The 13,739-nt window shown below is 41.7% G+C and overlaps 1 protein-coding gene across 3 annotated transcripts in view; it reads right to left on the reverse strand.

The window, feature by feature from the left end:
- Positions 1 to 13,739, reverse strand: part of LPIN1 (lipin 1) — a 60,539-nt gene that overhangs the window by 44,327 nt on the left and 2,473 nt on the right. The window contains exon 1 of one of the 3 annotated variants that reach the window (XM_048297954.1): positions 4,402 to 4,506. The exons of the other annotated variants lie outside the window; for them this stretch is intronic. The gene's annotated coding sequence lies outside the window, so the exon portion shown is untranslated. Of the gene's footprint in view, positions 1 to 4,401; positions 4,507 to 13,739 lie in introns of those variants that run through there. 3 annotated transcript variants of the gene reach the window in all.

Genomic DNA, 13,739 nt, shown 5'->3' on the forward strand with positions numbered 1-13,739 from the left:
CACTGCAACTCTGCTGCTCACACTGAAACTACGACAATTTTACAAACCCTGTCCATCTGGTCCCCTGACCTGCCCTTGGTTTCTGTTTTGAAGATGTAAAGCTTGAGAGAGACCAGACTACATTTGGGAATCAGACTGTGGTCCCTTCAAGAAAATTATTCCTCATTTACAAAAAATAATAAACAAATGATAATACTTCAAAGTCAGTGCTTATTAACACTCACTGCATATCAAGTATTTCTTATTCTTGACTCTGAAACAATTCAGTTTTGCCTGCAGTACTGCACACTTAATCCCTCTACTGCAACTAATGGAATTTTACTATTGACATACTCTTTACCATAAAAAACAGTTTCAGACGTTATGGTCAAAAAAAAAAGAATTATGATAAAAAGGTAGGGGAGATAAGAAAATATTTCAGCTGAAGATTCTCTAGATGAGTATTTTCAAAATTAAACTTAGCCCTCCATGTCTGTGCAACAACCATAGTAATGCTGACTTCTTAACTACAAAAGCTCTTAATAACTATCATTCTATTATTTTTAAAATATGTACTTTTGTTTATTAGTAAGCTGTCAACACACTGTACAGTCGCTAATGCTGTTTGATCAGGATATTCAAATCCCTTAGTATTTTAAGCCATTTCAGGTAGGAAACCAAAATTCATTAAGAACTCTCAAAAACTTTTTTCTTAATTATTTGTGAGTTCCTACGTCAATCCAACCTAAAGTCACTGCCATGAATTTCCACCCTATTTTTTGAGTAAATGCCCAGGCAGAACACCAAAGTTGTGCATTTTTCAGAGTAAAATCAGAGTCTGGATTTACCTTCTCTAGAGGAGCCATGAAGACATTGCACAGGACTTTGGGAAACTTCAGTTTAGAGCTCTATTTTCCTACAAGATCTCCACATAATTTTGGGCAAGTTACTGAGGCTTTTATCTCAGAGGGTGTAACTCCCATTGGTATCAAGCAGGGTCTACCACTGTGGCTAAATCCCAACTGCAGCAGGCCAAGCTCACTCAACTGAGACATAGACAAGCACTCTCCTTGCATACTCTTTTTTCCTGAGAAAGGAAACCTGGACACGACCTGAAAGAGAGCCATAAGCAGCCACGACCCCAGTTTGGACAAGTTGCTGAGGGAGAACTCCAGAGCACTCTGCTGAGCAGTGTGACTCTAGTTATTCTGTAAATCGGAGGGCAAACTCAGTCAAAGTCTCATTATACTCATATTTGTTCCAGACTTCCCCACAGTCACAGCTGCATGGGACAGACCACACTCCTGCAGGTGATCTGACAGTACATCTGGTCAGGTGGGAGACAGGTGCAGTTTACTTGTATGTCCCACACCAGCAAGCAAAATTCAGCCTGTGTCTGACTCTACACCAGTGTAAGAGCATTGTGCTTCCTGCCAGTCAAACCTCCAGAAATATTTCAGGGTTGGGATTATTCTGGGCTTAATTCTATTAGAAACTATTTGACTTCTATTCCAAGTTAGTCAAGGCCAGTGTCAAAATTTATGACTTCTTACAACAGCCAGAGAGTCGAATGGATCAAATGTCAAACTTATCTTCCAAGTTGCCTGTCCCTCCGAGAACCCATCCACTCACACTCACTCACAATCATGGACTTTGACTATGAGATGACTATTCCTCTGGTTCTGATATTGCACTTTATTTCAAATAGTTGAAACTTCACTTGGTGTAATACTTCATGAAGTCCCTGTAAAGGACAGAATATTTTCCTGAAAGCAACTAAAATCAAAAATTCAAACTGAAGACTCCAAACCCGCCTGCAATTAATCCCCATATTCAAACAAAGGAGAACTGGCCCACAGCCCCACAGTCAGGGTATCAAACTGGTACCCAAGAGTCCAGGAAAATTATTTCAAGGCCCATTAAAGGGCCCATTAAAGGGTACAACCACAGTCCCCATACCAGCCTCCCAGCTGCACACTCCCCACTTTCCTAAATCTTGCCCTTGTGTCAGCACTGCAAAGTAACACCACTAAAGCCAGAAAAAATAATTTCCAGCTAGATCAATGGGATGATCTGAGTCACCACATACCCATACAATTGCTACTACCAAAGAAAGAGAGAAATTAAGACTCAGCGGTGCACAGTACAAGGGACACCTCTACTGAAATTCCAGGCAGTCCTGAAATCATATCTCAAGACTGGTCTACTCCTTTCCCAGAGATTTCTTGGGAGACCTTCCACATTTCCCTTGGTCTCACTGTGTGGATACAAAAATGCTGCTAGCAAGGATTTTCTTGCTATTTTCTAAGTCCGTGAGAGACTTTTCTCTCTCACAGAAGAGGTAGCAGAGTTCTGTAAACAATGAAACACCTGCAGCCTTGAGAAGTCTTGTTTATAGTATAGTAGAAAAATATTTTGACAATGGATGTTTTAGGATTTTAGCCAATCACCCTCAAGGGGTGGCTGATCCTTGTCCAATTAGACTATGAAGAAAAAAGTCTATGAAAGAGTTTGTAAAATAATTAAATAAATCAAACTTGCTGCACAATTCCTGCCTGCTGGATCTTCTCTCCTGCTCCTCCCTATGGCTGCGGGACACGGTGATGTACCCTAGGGCATTTTAATATCAATGTACCTTAACTTCCCAACTGTACAGTGCTTCCCTCCTCACGGAGACACTTTGAGGGAATGTACAGAAGGACTGAGACTCCTTTGGACTGACCCTGCATAAAGGGGTTCAAACTTTACAACAAATTGAAAAGTACAAACTGATGCCTGAAACCAAGAACTTTTGAAGTAGCTGAACAATACATGGTAAGTCATGTACTGTGCTGCCCTGTGCGACTGTTCTGATGTCAGTGAGGGAACATAAATCTGAGTGGAAAAACAGCAGTAGTTCTACTCTATACAGACACCTCACGTGACTTGGCATGCTTTCTTTCAGCAGGACTGGAAAACAAATTTGTTCATTAGACTCTCTATTTTCTGCATTTTTAGAATTTAAAGTAAGCTTTTACTGTATTTTAGCTGGCTTTGATGACTGCTGTGTGTATATGTGTTCACAGATAAACAAATCTGTAAATCTGCACATGCTCAGGTATGGAAAAGGGCCAAAGACTAAAATTTGCCCAACTCCCTTACAAACAGGCCCTGCTGCATCAGGTAAGCAGATATTATCACGTAGTCTGTATCTGCACTAGTGACCTGGAGCTATAAGAAAAGCAGAAAGTATTTAAAACCATTAGAACCAATTTCCGTGGCTTTATGCCTAAAATCATAACATCATCATGTTGAGTATTTTCCATCTGATCTCCTTCACTATCTCCCCAATTTTTCTCCAGTTCTCTTCATGGAAGCAGGTTCATTTTACTGTAATAGGAGTTCACCTATCTAACTTCTAACCCTGCACTGATGACAACAAAACCTTATGTATGTACACTAAGCATTTACCAGTATTTGCTCCCTGAGACAGCAGAGGCAGGGACACAGATAAAGCTATCCAGAAAATAAACCACTTCAAAACACACTCCAGACCAGGAGTCAAATTAGCCGTCAAAAACTCTATCAAGGCTGATGACTTTGCATGTGAAAAGAAAAATTACCTGCTAGATGGTCTATAACATCAAGGTTGAGATACTACCTCTAAGCAATTCCTCTATTTGACGGGGACAACAATATTGCAGTATTTTGTCTCCTCCCCACAAGACACATTTAGTTTTGTTTTTTGAAGGTAGAGGAGATGATATACTGATCAATAGAAAAGTAATAACCGTTGGGGGGGGTAACATAAAAGAAATACAAAATATCTGAAAGTTTCGTTTCCTGTGTAGCCATTGCATTGCTGCTAGCCAGGCCCTGCTATGGCATTAAATCCCTCTGTCCTGTTACTGCTGTCATTATTCCAGCTCAGGGCAAGTATTAGTGAAGCAGTGGCATAATGCAGCGATTTGCATCAGCAGCTGCCAGGTAAAGGGAAGCAAAATTCCTAAAGCCAAAGGGGAAGCAGCAGCACACAGAGAGGCACTGGCCCCCACCAGCTCACACAGCTCGGCGGTCCAAACCGAGACCCCCGCGCTGGGTGCCTCCCTCTGAGGAGACACCTGGAAAGCACCACGTCTTCCCTGTAATCCCGTGCACAAAGCAGCGTCCAGCCACGATGTGCACAGCAATCCCGGCGCAGCTGTCACTGCCCAGAGCCAGGCGGCTCCGCAAGGAAAGGCGGGCAGGGGATGCGGGCAGGGGATGCGGGCAGGGGATGCGGGCAGGGGATGCGGGCAGCCGCCCGGAGCCCCGCCAGGATGCCCAGGCCGGACGGACCCGCTGCCTTCAGCGGCTCCCGGCCTTGCCTTCCCCGCCCGCGGGCCGCCGGAGGAGGAAGGGCCTCCCTCCTCCCGCAGCGGCCGCCCGAGCCCCGGCACCCACCTCTGCCTGGGCCGGCTCCCGCAGCTCCGCTCGCCGCCGCCTCTGCGCGCACCGCGGCCGCGGGGACGCTTCGGGGACGCTTCGGGGCCGCTGAGGCCGCCCGGCGGTGCCGCCCCGGAGGAGGGGCCGAGAGGAGGCACCGCGGGGCCCGGGGCAGGCGGGGCGGGGCGGGGGCACAGGGCGGGCCCGGCCAGCCCCGCCCGCCGCGCCGGGGCCGGAGCCGCCGCAGGCGCCGCGAGCCGGGGCGGGGCAGGGCAGTGGCGCGGTGGTGTGGGGTGATCCCGCGGCCGAGGGCGAGTCAGGTTCCTAGATGGGACAAACGGGGAGTGGAAAAGGGAATCGCTCAGCCTAGACTGACCTAGGGCAGGTCCGTGATAGGCGTCGCTTGGGCTGCCAGAGCCTAGCATTCATCGCCATCGGGAACACGTCTTTCAGTATCAGACGCTTTATGGCTTTAAATAAACGCGATCAAATAAAGCTTTTCCACCTGATAGTGGTTTCCTTGCATGTAAACCGCATTGTAACCTCGCTTTACACTGAGTGCCTTACACAGCTAAAAAGGGAAGGGGATGTCCATGTTAAAAATGAACTGATGAAAGAATCTTCGAGGCCTGTTTGAAGTCTTGTTTACAGAACTCAGGAGAGGGTGGTGCTATGTGCAGAACAAATGAACAGGAAACAGAGTAACACGGGGGGGAAAAGATGACCAAAAAAATACACCAAAAAAAAAAAAAAAAGAAAGGTCATTATTGAAGTACTCTGCTAGTTTTATGCCTGAAGACAAGTTTTTGAAAGCTGGATTTCCTGCATCTGCATGCTGTAGTCACCAAAATGTACATGCAGCTGAAGCCTGGGAAGAGTACCTTGTCGAGTAATTAGCACTTAAGCCTTCTACTTCTGTTAAATTTCTGGTTACATTGTCAAACAATCCCAGTGGAATCCTCTCCAGGTCATAACCCGGTTGTAATCCTTCAAATTATTTTTGTGAGACACATCTTCCTGCTATAGCTCTCTTAGTTCTCTCTCCGTGGTGGCCAGTCTTTGTATACAGCTCACAGCTGTGACAGAGCCACTGGGTGATAGGACCCTGTGCAAACTCACAGACTCCAATCCCTGCCTCTTGTTCTCTCCTCCATTCCCGGTTACACGGCTACACTAATGAGTACACTTCAGTTTTAGAGCAGAAAAGTCAGTGAAGAGAGTTTCTGCCCGGGCATGACAAACAAGAGTGTATACTTAGTCCCAAAGAGAAAATAATACACAACTGCAGCGAGGAATACCTGCAGTTTCATTTCCCAGGCATTTCATATCTAATCCCTTGCCAGTGGGCAGTCAGTAGGCAATGAGAAATGCTGGTAAATAGTCCCATGCCTGTAAATACAAGAAGCTTTATCTGTGTTGACTGTGGATCCTACCAGTGCTCTGCCCACCACATTTGTGTAGAATACAATCCCATATTGTGTTCCCTCTGAGAGAGTGGTAACCTCCAGCCATCACCGTCCATGTTAGGTGGGAGGACTCTTCTAACATACTGGTCCACTATGGTCTTCTACTACTATGCCGAAGCCAAAACATGATCATGACATACTGAATAAAAAACACTGTCTTTCCACAGTGTCAACAACACCCACCCTTTCATGCTTCTTTCAGAAATCCAGAAGCTAGATTCTCATTTCTGGAAGTACTATATTGTGTTTAGCTACTTATCATGTCCAACCATCTGCTGCTTGATGTAAAATAGCCCACAGAATAATACTCTACACTTTATATGGTTCCATGTGCAAGGGCATGTTTTCTCTTCGTACAGAGCAGAGTAAATATACCCATGATACACACAGGACGCTGTGGGAAGTGCCAAATGCTTGCGCAGCAACAGTGAGCTTCAGTTAACAACAGGGCACCATCCTTCTGTGCTTTTTCACTGTGTTCTTATTCATGGTGTGACCAGTGTGCACAGTGGTGTTCCTCATATTACTTCAGTGGAGCAACGTCTGCCAACTCATTCTGAAATCCTTACTTGTGCTGCCCTTCAGCTCATAACTGTTCTCCTCAATTAGTTCTATCTAGAGGACGAAACACTAGTGCATAACCAGTACTTTGATATTGTCCAAGCCTTAACATGTTTATGGCTGTGGATTTGACTCAGCCCAATGCAGAGTTTGGAGAATAGTATGGTCAGGGATGGTTCCTAAAAAATAATCTGGAGTTACCTACAGACTAGCTGGCAGAGGGAGTATGGCCCTAGCAAGAGGAAAGTCCCTGACAGTGTCATTTCCAAAACACACTCAGGAATGACAAAGTTCTGAAGTATTACTGTTTTCTTCCTGAAAGGTTTACCCCTTGACAGGTTTCTTTCTGGAGGCATTGTGTTAGTCAGATGTTTGTTTACCAAGGTTTGATCTAAAACTGTCCACAAAATTTTGAAGGACCTGCTCATGGAAGTTTTTCTTTGATGGTCAATTTACATTAAGTCATTATTACCTAACTCTTGATTCTTGTTTCAAAGACCTTATAGGTTACGTATTCACTCTGTGTTTGTACAGTTCTGGCACAGTGGAGTTCTAGCCTCTGATCTGGGCTCATAGCTACTATGAAAATACACTTATGAAGAAAGTTGAGCTGTGTAGTTTTCTGTAAATTAGTAAAACTGGGTTTTAAAAAAGAGTTGACAAGCACAGAAGAGTTTAATAAAATCCAAGAACAGATTCATAGAAAAATTACATAAGTCCATGGAAGGAGGGGAAAAAGCCTTCAATTCTTTCTTAGGACACTATTTTTCCTAGCAGATATGTTGCCAGTGAGCAAAATAACCATTCAATCCATTGTGCATTAGCAGTAATGTCTGGCTTTTCCCCCACTAAAACTAGGGTTGATGTTCAGGCACACAGGACCTGGGTTATGAATGACTGCAATTGTTAATGGATGCCCAATGTGCAGGTAAAAATTATTCAGTAAATAGAAAAGGTGAGCTTTTAGCTTTTAATTTATAATTAACTCATAAGCAAAGATGGCTCTGGAGTCGTGCTGACATCCTTTATATGAGTAACAAACTCAGAGTAGCTCAAGCAATGTAAATTAAGAGTTGGTTTAGTTTTATTCCAGTGTAAACATCAAAAAGCAGTTTGACTGACTCTGTAATTACCTGATTAAATATCCCACCATCATAACAAAGGAATTTTTCTCCTAACATAAGTAGATATTTTTATACAGTACCTACACCTGCCTCTGATAATCTACTGAATTCTCTGTCTGGTTTACTTTTTTTTCCTCTTTTCTTTTTCTCTTCCTTTTTCCTTCAAGTCCAATTATCTAGTACTTCATTTTGTTCTTCATTTGAGGGCATAGTAGTGCAGGGTGTTGTGGCATGTAAATACTGGCATTTAATCTGCCTCCAAGTGCTTGATTGATTTGAGAACATTTTTTAAAAGTATGCGTAGATGTTATTTAGTAGCAGAGATGTCTAAAACATTCCTTTCCCCCCGCCCCCCTTGACTTTAACCTGTTGCCAATTTTGACTGTGCTGCTGCTTTTGCTTTGTATCTGTCCCCCTGAGCTCCTTGCAGTTTGACAGCTTTAGCTTTAGGATTTTGCTTTCTGTATCATCACAGTTCCTGAGTATTGTAATCATTTGCTGACAGTTGCACATGCCAGCCAATACACTTCTGACAGCATTTCTTATCTTTTTCTTTGACCTCTGTGTTAAGAAGTGAGATCATGACATCATCCTCAGCAGGACTGTGATGTCATCAGAAGTAGTTTAAAGTTTCAGTCAACAATGAGGCAGGGCAATGACCAGTGAAAAGCAAAACTGAGAGGATTATTTTGTCAAACGATCAAATATGGGATTGCAATTTTCCAGGAACTGTTGCAGCTGGAATTAGAGGCAGGACAGGAAGCACTGATCATGTACCAAAATGCTCATCTGTAATGATAACATCTCACGTGCCATCAGTGCTCACATTGCATAACAAAACTTGATTTTGAACCAAATACTTTTGGACTTGGTTTTGTGACGGAAACACCCTTTCCTCCCCCTCACTGAAAAAAAGGGGATCTGTAGCAAATGAACCACTAGACAAGTCTTTTTTTCCTTCTCAGACTATAACAAGTCTTGACGTGAAGGTTCTCAAAAGAGCCTTTCTTTTTCTTCTAGATCCACATCCAACCATGCAAACCCATGAAAACCTCAATGCTTCCTTTATATCCTAGAAGCTCTTTCCCCAGTCAAAACTCATTTCTCTGCTACAAAATACTTGGCTACTGAGAAACAGAGGCTTCTATTGACTCCTATGATCCAAACATTGTCAAAGCAGAAGAGTATAGGAGTACTTAAATTAGGAACAAGAGAGGCTAAATATACCAACCCTTCTGGAGGTACACTTGTACCAGTCCAATCTCATCAGAAAGCAATTTAGCTCCAAATCTGTAAACAGCCACGGCTGAGCTCTCTAAATATAATCTTAAAAAGCTTAGAAAAGCTTGAGCTCTGATAGCAAAGCAATCGCGGTGTATGAGATTACGGATGTAACAGTGAAATCAACATGTTCTTTATTCAGCCAAGACCACAATTCCTGCATATGCTTGTTCAAACACAAACGTGTATTCTGCTCAGGCAAAATACATACTGGTCTCTAAGTGCACACACATATGAGAAATGAGAGATCGTACACAACTCCATGGAAAACCCTTCCATCCTGTTGTGGACAGAAATGCTTTCCAGCCCAAAATCTAGCTTTTCATCAGTCCAATACATCTACGCATGACCAGCAAAGCTTCTGCCCAGAACACTGTTTTCAAAGTACAGCAAACCAAAATCATCAGTATTATTTGTTCAGAACAAAATAGTACAAAACATGCTTTGAGAACTTCAAACAAAGCTGGTCTGTTTCCCAGGGTATAATCTTTTCTTCATGGTACCTGCAGTACTTAGAAACTAAAATGGCAATCTTAATCCCAAAGTGGACAAAGGTATTTGGAAATCAATTCCTTCTGTTGAGAAGTTTGTTGCTTTTCTCTCAGCCTCAATGTCTGTAATTTCTAAATCAGACTGCCTACCAATATCAAATTATCCTTGCAAACAGGTTCTGAAAGTTATTGCTTGGGGGTTGTAAAACTGAACACTTTGATTAGTTCACTGTGTTGTTTCCACCTTACCAGGCAAACTGTAGGTAGCAAAGATGTAACATCTGCACACATGATAATAAGACAATTAATAGATATTTTGTGTAAAGCTTTTTCTTCCGGTGGGCTAAGAATTCAGTGCTAATATAGCTCCTCTTGAAGTTCATTCTATAACTCCACAGATAGAGTGACGTATCTAAAATGTGTTTTATAATACAAGTAGCAATATTTGGTGGTTCTCTCTGTGACAGAAAAATTCCTCACTTCTGTGCAGAACAGGGTAGAGGGGGGCTGTGCTCTGTGTGGCTCCTGGTGAATGCAGGGGCACTCTGTCCCTGGCTTGGCATTACAAGAAGCCAATGCTTGGGTTTGAAGTGAGATAATTCTGTACTCTCCCAGGTACTGTAATTAGTTCTGGCTGTCATATAAACTGCATGAAAAAGGTTTTAATCTCTCCTCAAGAAAGAGGCAGATGGAGGGTTGTGCGCAGCCTGTCAGGAGGAGAGGCAGACTCTGGCTGTTGTCTCCCTCACCACTGAACTGATGACGGAGGCTTCTGCAGGTACTGCCCAAGAGTTCACATCTTGATCCCTTCATCCAAAGTAAAAAAGATTTACTACTTTTGCTGTAAAAAAATCCAGTGAAATAATGCAATTCCTTGCTACTTTGTGTTTTCCTCTCTCACTAATACTCAATTTTCTTGAATATTTGAAGTGCTAGAATATAACCAGGTTAGAGCGAATTTTTTTAACATCTGTGTGTAACATGTAGAAGGGTACTTTTCCCAATTCAGGCTCTGAAGCAGTTATGGGTCCTGTGCCTCCACCTGAAGGACTCCTGCTTTCCCTCCTCAGGGCTTTCTGTAACAGCGAGGCACAAGGGAGCTCTGGCCCTAAGATCTTTCCACACTGTCCTCTCATTCCTTCTTCTGTGCCTAACTTGAAGACACCTTAATCTGGCAGCACGGATTTCAGATCTCTCTGATCTTTAACCTCAAGGCTCTGTATTGGGTGATTTGGGGAGAGGTGAGATACTGGTTTGAGATAATCTGTCTCAGAAGCATTTTCCTTTTAATTCCATTACTGGGGATTTTAGTAATTACAGTTTGAGCCAAGGACTGTGCTTGTTTTGAATTCAAAGTACAACCATCCATTGAATTCTTGTGATAATTTTTTATCAGGCAGAATTTGATCTATATGGAACAATGACAATGTTTAAAAGCATATTTTGCTTAAGCAAATTATCTTTTCAGTCTTGCTTGCTGTAAAAGCTGACAATCTAATTGCTGTCAGCTGTTTTGTACTTGAAAATATATTGTTATTGATAAAGTTAATAATCAAAATTGTGTGAAAATCCTAGGAACAAGCTGAGGCACAGAATTAAATCCTGCACATGCAGTCACAAGACAATAAATTCTCTTTAATTATTTGCATCAAGCAGTTAATCAGTAAATAAGTTTGTTTACTGCATTCTTTCTCTTATCTAAGCAGTTCATTCTCCTGGTTTAGGCTGAGAACTTGTATAAAACTCTAACTGGAACCTCTAAGTCAGTTGTGTTAAAGCAGGGACATTGTCATTTGTTTCTGTTTTTTAGCTGCTGTCATTCTTTACATCTTTTGTAAGGACATGCATATCTATGTGATATTATCTGAGAAATTAGTTTTATTTTTATGATTTATTAGACTCATTTTTATAAATCTGTAGTGCTAATACGGTTAATAGATGTGATTGAGTTTGCAAAATCATGAAAAGGGTACTTTATGTCAGTTTCATGTTCAAATTTCTATGAGTGGCAGAAGTGTCCCAGGTAATTCAGTAAATCCTTCCCTCGAAATACTCTCAGGGTCAAAATGAGTGTAGTCTCTCCAGAAGTGTTATAGCACTAAAATCCCTGAACATAGTAATGAATGTTATTTTAGAACTAAAATTAAACAGTGTTTCATCTCCATCAGTCTAAAAATAATTATTTGGAAAACTAAATTTAGATTTGCTGTGACAAAGGGTATATTAACCAGTGGAGGAACTATAGTCTATGGTTTAAAAGAAAACTTTTTTTTTCTCTGATTTCTGCCATTGTGCTGAAAGCTGAGCAAAAATTAAAATTTTACTCTAATGAAAATTTCAGTATAAAAGAGTCTTGAAGTCAAAATGCACAACAGTTTTTGCAAGCAAAACACACCTGTCTTAAAGGGGGGTTTATGATGTCTGTGTAAACTGGTCACAAAGTATGATGTATTTGAATGGCTCTCAGGAGGCAACAATCCATTAGAAGGAAATGTAATTCAATGTTGAACTGAGAAAGCTGAACAATTTTAGTTAGTCCAGTATTAAGATACTATAAATGAGTGTATTACCAACCTGCCTGCTCTACATTTAATTCTTTAGATCCTGCCCTTACATAAATGGGTCAATTGTGTCCCCATGTATTCCTGTTCACTGTTTGAAAAAAACAGTGAAAAAAGCTTTGAAAAAAGCTTACCAGCACTTGCACATACATGCAAGAATTGTTTTAAAACATTATGTTCGAGTTATTTTGAGAAAATAGGTGCCTTCAAGAATTAACACACTGGGAAAATAATTTATCCTTGTTACATAACTATGGCAGAGGTGTGTGTTAAAACAAGCACTTTGTGTAAATCTATTTAAGTCATTTACTTTGGTGAAATTAGTGGAATCCTTTTTATGAGGTCCAGCATGCCCTGGGACAGAAAGCCTTTGTCCGGGTGGCCTGTATGATTTCCATATTCCATTATGCAAATATGAGAATTCATCAGGTACTTTGCCTCATTCCTGCTACCCTCATTCCAGTTTACTGTACAGTTTATCTACTTCAGACAAATCTACATACCATGCACAGTCTCTCAAAACCAGCAGCTTCTGCCCACAAAAACATCAGCTTGTTTTACTATGACTTGCATGTCAGCAGCATTGCTTTGGTCGTATCATGCGCAAAGAGAATTCCCATCCCAGTGAGTTAAGAGTATGAAAGTATCAGGCCTGCTGCTCAGTTCACAAAAAACAATATAATCCCTTTCAAGCCAGTGAACTCTGCATTACACAAGCAAAGGGTTTGCTCATTGTTTTGAACAGGTGAAGATTTTTTTTTTTAAAAGCAAGACTAGGAACAGGCAAGCAGTGTTTTGTATCAAGGTCTGCCATAGTACAAGAAGAGACAAAGGACTGGTCAGAAAACAAAGAAAATAATCCTATTTAATAGAACAAAAAACAAAGTCATACCCACAGGTAGTTCAGAGTCATGTCAAGGTACATGTCTGCTTCTGATGTGAACTCTTCAGACACCGTTTTCCCCATTCCCACCCCCACACTGCAATTTGGGCACAAACAAAAAAGCCTCCCTGTGCAGTCATCCCTGTGATATCAGATGTCCCTCCCCTGCAGCCCTAGATGACAGCCCAGTTCGTTCACCCTGCATGTTTTTCATGTTGCTCGCATGGGGTTGGGATCATGCTTATTGCTTATCTACCTTGTCCAGGTCAGATGTTATTTATTCTGTGTAATTCTGCTTCCTGTGGCAGATTCAGCCTCATTTGTTTTTCTCACTTTCTGTTTCATACTGCTGACTTCTCTCTGCAGACATTGGCACAGCTTAGTGCAAACACATCTTTTATCTGCATGATCTCTGAGAGTTTTTTATCTTTAGTGGTTAGCTAACTTCCCACAATCTTCTTTCTGTAGAGTAGATTTTAAATGTAGCACATCCACAGTTAAAAATCCTTCCTCCTTCTCCTCTTCTTCATGTCTTTCTTCTTCATGTCTTTCTGTACTAGCTTATGAGAAATTTAGGACAAAAACCATAGTACTGATACATTTAAAAAATTCAAAATTTTGCCCAAGTAACACATAAGCTGATCCTTCTTAAAGTATAATCATACTGAGAGTATGTATTATTCTCCATTCTTTCAAAGTTACAGCACAAGTTCACATGGTATGTTTTGGTTACCCAGCAGATGTTCTTGTAAAGTTCAGAATCTCACCTGAATGCAGATCTGAATGTTCCCAAAGTTTGGAATGAAAAGATCACATCTGTAATATTTCTTTACAAGTGTTTAATTTTCATATTTGATGCTGTCCTTTGCTAATTGGAGTTCTGTCATAGGTTAGCAAGCATAGTCCCGGAAGGGACGTCCTTGCTAAGGGGTGCTTACAGTTTCCTCTGGGACCTGACAGAACCTATCAGCTGGCCAGTTTGAATATGG

The sequence above is a fragment of the Corvus hawaiiensis genome, chromosome 3, assembly GCF_020740725.1.
Source record: "Corvus hawaiiensis isolate bCorHaw1 chromosome 3, bCorHaw1.pri.cur, whole genome shotgun sequence".
Taxonomy (NCBI): domain Eukaryota; kingdom Metazoa; phylum Chordata; class Aves; order Passeriformes; family Corvidae; genus Corvus; species Corvus hawaiiensis.